This window comes from Corvus brachyrhynchos, unplaced genomic scaffold, assembly GCF_000691975.1.
Source record: "Corvus brachyrhynchos isolate BGI_N302 unplaced genomic scaffold, ASM69197v1 scaffold892, whole genome shotgun sequence".
In the NCBI taxonomy this organism is placed as follows: Eukaryota; Metazoa; Chordata; class Aves; order Passeriformes; family Corvidae; genus Corvus; species Corvus brachyrhynchos.
Genome location: NW_008236459.1, coordinates 671 through 11,009, shown reverse-complemented (window position 1 = coordinate 11,009; position 10,339 = coordinate 671). Strand labels below are relative to the sequence as shown.

General features: G+C 43.8%; 1 long non-coding RNA gene across 2 annotated transcripts; it reads left to right on the top strand.

Moving 5' to 3' along the window:
- LOC108444625 lies at positions 1 to 9,842 on the top strand. Of its 2 annotated transcripts, XR_001859261.1 has the most exons (4): positions 1 to 361; positions 808 to 1,027; positions 7,674 to 8,177; positions 8,760 to 9,842. It is a non-coding gene; the product is annotated as an uncharacterized LOC108444625 (long non-coding RNA). The 2 variants fall into 2 exon arrangements; XR_001859260.1 differs by having other exon boundaries at positions 1 to 1,027.
- Positions 9,843 to 10,339: the final 497 nt, after the last annotated feature.

The following is a 10,339-nucleotide window of genomic DNA, read 5'->3' as shown; positions in this document are numbered from 1 at the left end:
TCAAGTTTGGTTTCCACAGAACATTTCAAGGTCACCTCTCCTGAGAAAGTAGTTGGAATTGTTGGCCAGGATACAATCCTTCCTTGCACCATCTCTTCCACAAAGCCACTGGACAACCCCCAAGTGCACTGGATAAAAATCACAGATGGGCACACAGAGGACATCTACACATACAGGCATTTTGGGGGTGAACCAATGCAGAAATACCTCAGGCGGACATCAGTGCCAGGAGATGGATTTGCCACTGGGAACGTGTCCCTGACACTGAAGAATGTCCAGCCAGCAGATGAAGGAATGTACAGTTGCACTGTGATATCCAGGGACTGGAGCACTGATACATCCACCAAGCTCAGCATTGCAGGTTGGAGACTTTCTGGGCTGGGTGGGGAAGGGGGGATGCTCTTACAGAGGGAAAAGAGCTCTCTGAAAGGTCACTGTCCCCCAGCTGATGCCGCCTCATATGACCCAACACATCACCTCCCCACTCCCAGCAGCCCGTGGGACACCTGTCCTTTTATCAATCCAGCAATTACTGCGGTTTGTTACCAGTGTCACAGCTGGCATTAGCTTTAGGTGTGAATTTCTTTTCCAAGGGTCAGGTACTGTTTGTTCTACATGTGTTTTATTAGAGTGATCCTTAGGAAAAAAGACATTGCTCTCTTTTCTTTCTTTTCTAATTGTAGTTGTAAGGTCTTGTTGGGATGGCTGAGTAATCCAGTGTAAATAACCATGCTGTAATATTAAAAACATTTTTCTGCAAACATAAAACGATAAACCACTAATTATTTTTTTATCATGCTATTTCAGAGTTTCTGATCCTGTTGCAGCCTTAGCTACAGCAGATTCATTAGTTACTGTGCTGTCCAGTATAGTCCCTCTGTGTCTGGAACTGGCTTTATTCCTTTATAAGAGCCCAGGAATCTCCATCAGGAGCCATCACAGCTGTGTAGGTAATCAACACTCCTTCCCACTGCTGCTTGAGTGACTCCTCATCTCACATCCAGATGTACACTCAGTTTTCTGTCTGGTAAGGATATACTTGAACATCCAAGACTATCAGAGGAACTAAACCAACAGAACTCATGCAATGATTGATGCATGAATCATAAAGTTGCGGACTTCTCTGCCCACACTTTCAAACCCCAGCCTTTCCACCTCCCTCAGAGATCTCCTTCTCTAGTGCTAGCACAATATCAGTCCCCTCTTTAACTCACCTTTCTTTCTGTGCTTCTGCCTTTCTGTGCTGGGTCCTAAAGTCCTGGTCACAGTCCTGGATCATCACTCCAGCCCCTCTGTAGTTCACCAGCAGAGAGAGGGGCAAAGCAAGATGTGTTTCAACCCAAGACTTCGAGTTTCAAGGTCTTCAGGGTCCCTTTGTGGTCACCAGCAACTTATGCCTTTTCCTGGTCTTAAAATCAAGACTCAAACATGGTTAGAAGGGGAAAAGGGATTTTACTTTGGTATTTATTTTAAGGATCCTTAGGTGCACACATCCAGGTCGAATGCACCTCAATGCACACTGCAATGCACACCCCCAAAAGATCGGGTATAACATTATAGGTGTTACTAATTAACATATCTATCAAAGATTCCCCAGTGAGAGGGTCGAGTGAGCCCCCCTCCCCAAGGAGCCTTCTCCTGGATGGTTCTATCTTAGTTTATAGAATGTGTTCTGGAGAGGACCTTGGGGTCTGGGGCACACTGATCCCTAGCTACGAAGCTTCTAAAATGTTTACTCTCAGCTTGACAGACAAGTCCAAAAATGTAGGCAAAAAGCACTAAGAATATAGAAGTTGTAAAAAAGTATAACAGGGGTATAAAAGAAAAGGCAAAAAATCATCATAGCATCATGATACAGGTGTTTTTTTCTAGAGTTACTGGAGGTTTCTGGCCTCCACTTGCAGACACAGCACTGTTCTCAACACTGCCACACAGGGCAGCGTAAGAGCACTTTGCGAGGCTTCTTTGAGAAACTTCCGTTCTGCTGAGAACATAAAACAACCTTGTACAAAGAGAAGAGCAGTTTAGAATGTGGGGAATATCCATCGGGAACTGATTGTGTGTTGGTGGCCATTAGAATCAATAGCACCCAGGCCATCAGTCCTCAATTGTCCATCAGTCATAGGTACAATCCCAGTTTGGGGTAACTTCACCATGGCTGGTTGGCCCACCCTTAAGTTGTCCTGAAAAGCTTCAATTTCATCATTTTGAGCTGTTTCAAAAAACATAGGGCTGAAGAAAGTTTATGAAACTGGACTCCCCATTGGTCCATGGTGGTTATTTATCTAACAAAGAGAGTAACCTTTTATCCCATCCAGATTTGTGTGGCCTAAGGTAGTGCTTTAGCAAACCATTGGCACACTCTACAATCCCGTTGGATTTGGGATAATAAGGTGTATGGAAAACCCATTTAATACCTTCCCTTTTGGCCCAATCTTGTACCATCACACCGTTGAAGTGTGTGATCCATTGTCACTCCATGTAGAGTCTGGCACAGGGAGACTGGAAAACCAGTTACTGAGTCAAGAAATAGTAGCTTTGGCACCAGCATGCCTGCTTTAATGGCAACTAACAGTCCAGATACCACTTCCACACCTGTTAGTTTGTACTTGTAGGCATTAGATGTTTTCAGAGGCCCAATATAATCTATTTGCCAGCTGCACCAGACCATTCTGTCACTTTTGATATGTAAAGGCAGTGCCAAGTCTGGATGATTTTGTTTGAGTCTCAGCTGGCACTGGGGACACTGAGTGAGAATGCCTTTACACATCTTCCTGGTCAGTGGCCAGCCTCTGCTTTGTGCTGCAAAACCAGAGCTTCTTGTCCAGTATGCCCCAATTCACAATGTAACCATTCACCTAATCAACACCAATGTTGTGGATCTTCCAACTGTTAATTTTTTCTCTTTTCTAATTTTTGTCAGCAGATCCAACTTGTTGTTGGAAGAAGTCAGTAAAGTTTGGCCCTTTGCATGAACTTTGACCCATTCTGTGACAATTGGTTGCGACTGAGCCTGTAACGACCATTTTCAATTTTCCTTCTGCCAAAACAAATTTCCATTCACTTGCTAATTTGATGCTTCCCACTGACACAACCACTGTGTGGCACCAGCCCAGACTATATAAGAATCGAGATCCACTGCCCTTGCTTACTCCTTTACTGCCAGCAATACAGCTTTTAACTCTTCCACCTGTGCACTTCCTACTCCTTCTTCTAACCCTAACCCTAACTGTAACCCTAACTGTAACCCTAACTGTAACCCTAACCCTAACGACTTCCACTCCTATTTCAATGTTTAGAGCAACTGCTCTGTACTTCCATTTACCATCAATGTGTTTGGCTGAGGCATCAGTGAACCAGACATCTTCAACTTCAGCATCTGAAGTGAGTGCAGGAGTATCCAGTATAGGACTAGGTTTATATGGCTGTTTTAAAGCTGACATGTCTGGAGTCACAGCTATCTGTAGTTTTGTAGGTTTTGTTGGCCCTTCAGTGACATCCATTTGATCTGTGACCCCAGAGATATTTGCATACCATTTGTGCAGCATTGGTGTTTGTGCAATTCCCTTTGGCAGAGTACTGCCTTTCCTAATACTGGCCAACAGATTGAAAGGTCCTTGGATTTTCACAGGCTGACGCTGTTGAATTTTTCTCTACTTGTTTAAGAGCGTGGGTCAGAGATAATAATCCCTTTTCCCAAGCAGTGTATCTCTTTTCAGTATCTTTTAATGCTGTGGAGCTGAACCCTAATGGTCTTTTGGGTCCATGTGGCCTTTCTGAAACATTATGTTAAGTCTCATGTTCAGCAAAACCCCAATCAGCAAAACCCCCAGTAATAGGATCACTGGGCTGAACTGGCCCAAGAGTTTTCAACTCGTCTATCAGCATTGCAAAGCCTGTTTGTGACTGTCAAGCCATTGCCAATTTTAGTTTTTCCTCATTAATGTGTACAGGGGCCTTGCTATTATAGAAAATCCAGGAACATGATTTTTCCAGTATTATAATGTCCCACAGTGGTAGGGAGGAGAAGAGAGATCCAGCAGGCAGGAATTGTGCAGAAAGATTGATTTATTTAATTATTTTACAAACGCTTTTATAGACTTCTTTCTTCATTGTCTAATTGGACAAAGGATCAGCCACCCCTTGGGGTGATTGGCTAAAATCCTAAAACATCCATTGTCAAAATATTTTTCTACTGTACCATAAACAAAGCTCTGCAAGGTTGCAGGTGTTCATAGTTTATAGAACTCTGCTAATATCTTCTGTGAGAGAGAAAAGTATCTCATGGGACTGGAAAGAAGCAAGAAAAATTCTTGCTAGCAGCAATATTGTATCCACACTCCAGTATCCCAAAGTAACCCCGATCTTTTGGAGCGTCTTGTTACTGGTGGGGTAGATACAGCATCTAATTTTGTAATGGTTGCATCTGGAATTACAACTTGGCCTGCTAATCCCCCGGGCATTTCAGCTCCTCAGAAGGCCCTTGGCACTTAGCTGAGGATGCTTCTATCCCCTCCTCATTTAATGTATTCCATATATCCAGTGCTCTTGTTCTTACTGCACTTTCCTCCTCACCTACCAACACAGCATCAATATATTGATAGATTTGTACTCCTTCCTGAGTTTTTGTTTGTGGAAGGGGTTCAGCTAGAGCATTGTGTGCTATGATGGGTGAGTGCTTATACCCTTGGGGCAGGCGGCTGAGAGTGTATTGTGTTCCTTCCCAAGCAAATGCAAATTTGGGTTTAGCTTCTTCCTGAATTGGGACCATAAAAACATGTCTTTTATATCCCAAACTGCCATCCATTCATGTGCAGCTGCCTGTAGCATAGGAGTGAGGTTTGTAATATTTGAGATGGCTGCAGTGAGTGGTCCCATGTTTGCATTAAGCCTTCAATAATGAATTGTTAAACACCAGCTCCCGTCTGCTTTTTTCTCTGGGCAGACAGGAGAATTGTAAGCAGAATGCATCCCAAATATAACACCTCTCTGTTCTAAACCTTTAATTACTTCCTTTGTCCCTTATTTGGCTGCAGGAGGCATAGGCTACTGTTTAATGTTAGTTTCAGCAGCAGCAGGTAAAACTGGAACCACTTTTACTTTTTTCTATCTTTCCCAGAAGGATTACTGTGTGGGGTTTTTTACTGAGTGGGGTTTTTGTGGGCCTGAAGGACCAAGCATGCCCGTTGAGTAATTGCCAAACTTTTCCTTTAAGGATGTCACAGCCTAAAATGTTTTTCATGATCTGCAATCGCAAATATGTGTGAAGTAATTTGCTTTTCCCCAGGTAACCATAGTTGGACTTAGTCAGTGTAACAGATAATAACCTTTCCCATTAAAAGCAGTCAAACAATTTTTTTAAATTTCTAAAATATAAATTTAGTTTTTCAGCATCCATGGGGCGAATTAAAGAAATTTCAGCTCCCATATCAATTGAAAACTTCAAAGGTTGCCTTTTTGCTCCTAGAGATAAATAGATATGGGTCCCCTTGCTATCAGAAAACTGTTGATATGCAAGAATGTTCTGGGTGAGGGGCCCAAAGTTCATCCAGCACCTAGGGGTTTTCTTTCCTGTTGTGGTGCAATAGGATTGGAGATGTGTTTTTCCTGTGGAGGGTTTGAGGTTGCCACTTTCCCCACACCCCACCTCTGAACTTCCCTGATTAGCTCTGCTATTACACTGTCAGATTGTTTTCTTAAGGCTGCTCTGGGTATCCCCAAAGCCAGGGCTGTTCTCCACAGCTCATTCCTTTGCTCTCAGGTGGATTAGGTGTTTCTTTCCTCTCAGGGGGACTATGTTTCATAGTCCTCACTTGACTTTCAGGGGGCTTCCCACATTTCAGTATTTGGGCTCTTTTTTGTGATTTTCCCTGCCCATGTCCCTTGCATGGTTTACCACATCACGCAGGAGTTCTGCCCACGTAGGGATCAGCCTCTTCAGGGCTTGTGGATCTTGCAAAGCTTCATTATGCATTACATCTCTTTTGATTTTCTCTTCTCTCCCCACCAAATGATTTTTAGCATACTTGGAGCTCTTAACTAAGAGGTCTTAACATATCCATCTCTGCAGAGATTGGACTGTCTCCGTGTGTCTGTGCATTGCCTGCACACAGGCGGCTTTTGTAACAGCAGCAGAGATGTCATTAACTGTCTGCATGGGGATTGAGGCTGTTCCCCTCTCTCCATAATATTCATTCTTCCTGCCCAATATGCAGTTCTGCTGGTTATTGAATGGGGTTCGTCAGGAGGCTCAGGTCTAAGGTAATAAAAACCCTGCACCCAAAACCCCAAAATTCTTTGCACCATCTAATAATGTCCAATCACCCCAGTGAGACAAACTCTCCACAATATTCAGGTTCTGATTCTTCCATATTTTTCCTGTTGATTTGCCAGTTGCAGAGAATGCCAGGGAGCAGTTTTGACTGTGTTCCTTCTCTGACCTCCTTGGGGTCCTTTGGAAAATTCAGTCTTAATTATGGGTCTCTTTTTAAATCCTGGAACTTCTTCCTCTTTAAGAGGTGGGGGTTCTGTGCTTTCATCAGAATGCCATTCAGAATTTTCATCACTAATTTCACCAGGGCTTTCCCATAAATCACCTTCCCAATGTTTGCATGATATTATCAATTTTTGAATTTTTTTAACATGCATAGATTTGGGTTTTTTTAATAATGTAGATTTTAATTTTCTTCCAAGGTTTTTGTCTTTCCCTTGGATTCTTTTAACTATTGTTTCAGTTTGTCATTTTGGTATTGTAGAGACAATTCTACATGTTTTCTTTCCTTTATTTCATTTTTCAGCTTGTAAGTTTCTTTTATCATCTGTTCCCTCCATCTCCAAGCTGATTTTAAGCATCGTTCCAGTGCATGACAAATAATAACTTCTCCTTTCTTATCCTTCAGCGACCCCCATTTTTCATCTGTTTTCTCTTGTATTTTTTCCCCACTCAAACCAGTTCTCTACTGGCCAAGGGTCGTCAGTTTCTATAGGAAAGCTGTGCCTCCACAGAGAATCTGCTAAACCTTCGGCCTGTTTCTCTAAATCGTTTGCCATCCTGCCTTTGACTATGCCAATAATGTCACAGGACAAGTGGAAGCTTCAGACAAGCCCTGCCTTAGCCTTGGATTTTTGACAACAGCTTAAATATAAGAGATTACTCTGGCCTGCAAGTTCCAAGGATGGCAGTTCAGGTCTATTTATAAAATTACTTATTTACTGAACAGATAGGAGATAACAGACAAAATATCTTAATCACAGTTACTTACTACACAGTATAAAACTAAAAGAACTACTAGTAGATGATACTAAAAAGTTCATGATATCAAGGTACCTATATTAAAGCTAGCAAAAGAAGTAGCATTGATTAGGAGCCAAATGTAACTTACCACTGAAATGACAATAATGGACACGGAGTCCTTTCACTCAACCCCCAGAGGAGTAGCCACAAAGCAGGCATCCCTGCTCAGGGCAGAAACTCCACACATCTCCAGGGAAAGATTTCTACTTTGTCACAGTTTGGTGTAGATTTATAGTTTTGAAGTGAGGTGTCCGTCAGTCAGAACTGCTGCTTATCTTTCCAGGTCTCGCTCCCCATCCGTTACCGTCTACGTCCGGCCGTCCCGACTGGACCCCAGAACCCCCCAGAACCTACATCTTGGCTCTTTAATCTTTTGCAGATGTGGTGATAGAAGGTGTGCATAAGAAGAGGAGAGGTACAGAATCCTTCTGAGTTGGTGCAGTATCGATCACCGAGCAGAATGGAAGTCAGAGCGAAATTCCAAAGTGTTTGGAAAAATCATTATAATGTATTGTCTGTATCACTTTATTCCTTAATTATGGTTGTGGTAGAGGAAATAATGGAGCTGGAATTTAAATGTCCTCAGGAAAAGTCATTAAGGGTATGGTATGTTGCTTCTTACTTTTCCTGTCCAGCCTTCATTACATTTGTCCTGAGCTTGACCTCCCACCCCGCCTGCATTCCCTGGGCTCGCTGTGTTGGGAAGTGCTCGTGCTACCGCAAGACTCAGATCATTTTTAGGGCATTTTTACCTCCTGTGATTTGGTGTGTGATCCTCCTGTGCGATGGCAGATACATCGACTGTGTGGTTTCAGGAAATGAAGGAAACAACATCCAAAGCAGAGCAGCTGAATTACCCAGTGAGTCCTACACCAAATCTCAGGTAAGGTCCTGGGCAGCTTGGATTGTAAGTGTTTAACCAATCTGTGTGTGTGAAGAATCTGGGATGTACAGCAATATGGGAACCATTTCATTTGGAGAATGAAGTGTTAAGTTGCAGTTATGATTCTTATGTGATATATTTACAATATTTGTATTTCCTGTTGTTTTTCCATGCTTCTGGATTTAATTAGCCTATATAAATGAGAGTTCATAATCATCATGTTCCTTCTGAGGCTGAAACCTGAACTGTGAACACCTTGCTCCAGGGTTATTCTGGAAACTTACACGTGTGTTTTGTGTCTGGTTCTTAAAGGAAGTTTTACAAAAATAAGAAATAGGAGAATGCCCTGAGATTGAGAGAGAGAGAGAGGCTGCTATTCCTTGTTCCAGTGAGTCTCTGTCTTGCCATCACTTATCACCTGACCATGGCAGGAGCAAGGAATATATTCTGTAAGAAGAATTGTGGCACTTAATAATGCAAGGGCTTTAATTAAAAAAAAAAAAAAAAAAAAAAAAAAAAATGCAAAGCATCTTTAGGAATGTAAAGTCCAGTGAAAATTAGCTTTAGTATTTTCTCTTCCAGGTGTCAGGGCTGTTCATTCTCACTGCTGTTGTCACTCTCTGTGGCCTGTGCCACGTGTTCCCCTGCTGGTTCTGCTGTAAAAATGAAGAAGGACATTGGAGAGAGGAGCTGCAGAGCCGATTAGAGGAAGGAGCCAGGAATCACATTGAAGAATTGAAGAACGAGGGTGTAGAGCAGATCATGGAAGAGAGAGTGAAACCTCTTCTGCAGCCTGCTAATGCCAATTTCTGGGAAAACATAGATTTAAGAAGCATAGGAAAAGAAATAAAGAAAGTGGTAGAGTCTGCTCTTAGAAATAAGCCAGCAGAGAGACAGCCAGCAGGGCAACAGGGTTTGCCTCTCACCCCTCTGGTTCGGGGACCCCTTTCCTAGAATTAAGGGTCCCCCTCAGCTCCCCTTAACTTAGCGGGCCCCATCATCCCTTAGTGCCTCTTCTCCATCACAGACCCCCCCATCCTGCAGGGATTGACCACAGCACAAGCGGCTCCAGGAATTAACTCTGCGCTCTGAGGAGGTGGCAGCAGCTATGGCCAAAAAGCCAGAGCAGGTGCTGACGTGGCAACACCAGGATGCTGGACCTGCCCACCCTGGGCTTGCTGGGGAAAGCTCCCACTGTTCTCCCAGCTCAGCTCTCCTGGCCTCCAAAGCAGGTCTGGCTCTTACACTGCTGTCAGAAGAGTAAGTTGGGTTTCTCCTCCTCTTCTCAGCTCCAGCTTAGAAGCCAGCAGGTACCATCAGACAGCACCTGTCACCTTATTATCCCTCTTCCTATTGCTTGGCCCTCATTTTGTTGCTCTTTTACCTCTCTTTCTTTACCCTTGTGACTAATTTCAATTTTCAATTTTGCTATGGATATACCCAGAAATTGTTATTCTAGTAATGTAAATAGAAAAATCTTCAGTAATCAGAGGCTTCCTTTGCATAAAGCAAGGAAGAAAGAAGTAAAGAAGAAGGAACAATAATCAAGCTTAAATGGCAGCAGAAATGTGAGCTGGTCCTTGCTGAACATTGTGCTGGTTTGCCCTGTTCCCGTGGGCAAGGACTCAACAAGGGCCTCATGGCAATAAAACTTTGTGAGCCCAAGTCAGGTGTCCGTGTCTGTATCACCCTCGCAGGGTGAGCAATATATTCAGATGCTCCATTCCTCCTCAGGTGGATTCGCTGTCTGGGAGGTTGAGCAGCAGCGTTCTGGCAGGAAAACAGCCAGTCTGAGCACAGCTCCAAAGAGGGGACACAGGGAATGAGCATTCCCAGCTGCAGGCACTCCTGGCCTCTGGGTTCAGAATTGGAAACTCAATCCCAGGGTGGGTTTTCTATCCCAGCAGAGCTCTGCCCCTTCATTGTGTGCCTGCAATGTGGAGGCTGCTGCTGTTCTTTCAAAAGGTGGTGATGTGGATGAAGCCCTCCCGTCTTACGGTGACCCATCCCACTGCGGGGCTGGGGCAGCGTGATGCCAATCAATCCCAGCCCATCCCCTGGATCGAGTTTCCCGAAGAGGCAGACTCAGAGGGTGGGTCGATGGGCGGCTCAGAAGCCTAAGCTGCACCCCCTGGGCAGTGCCCGGGTACAAGCTGCCTCCT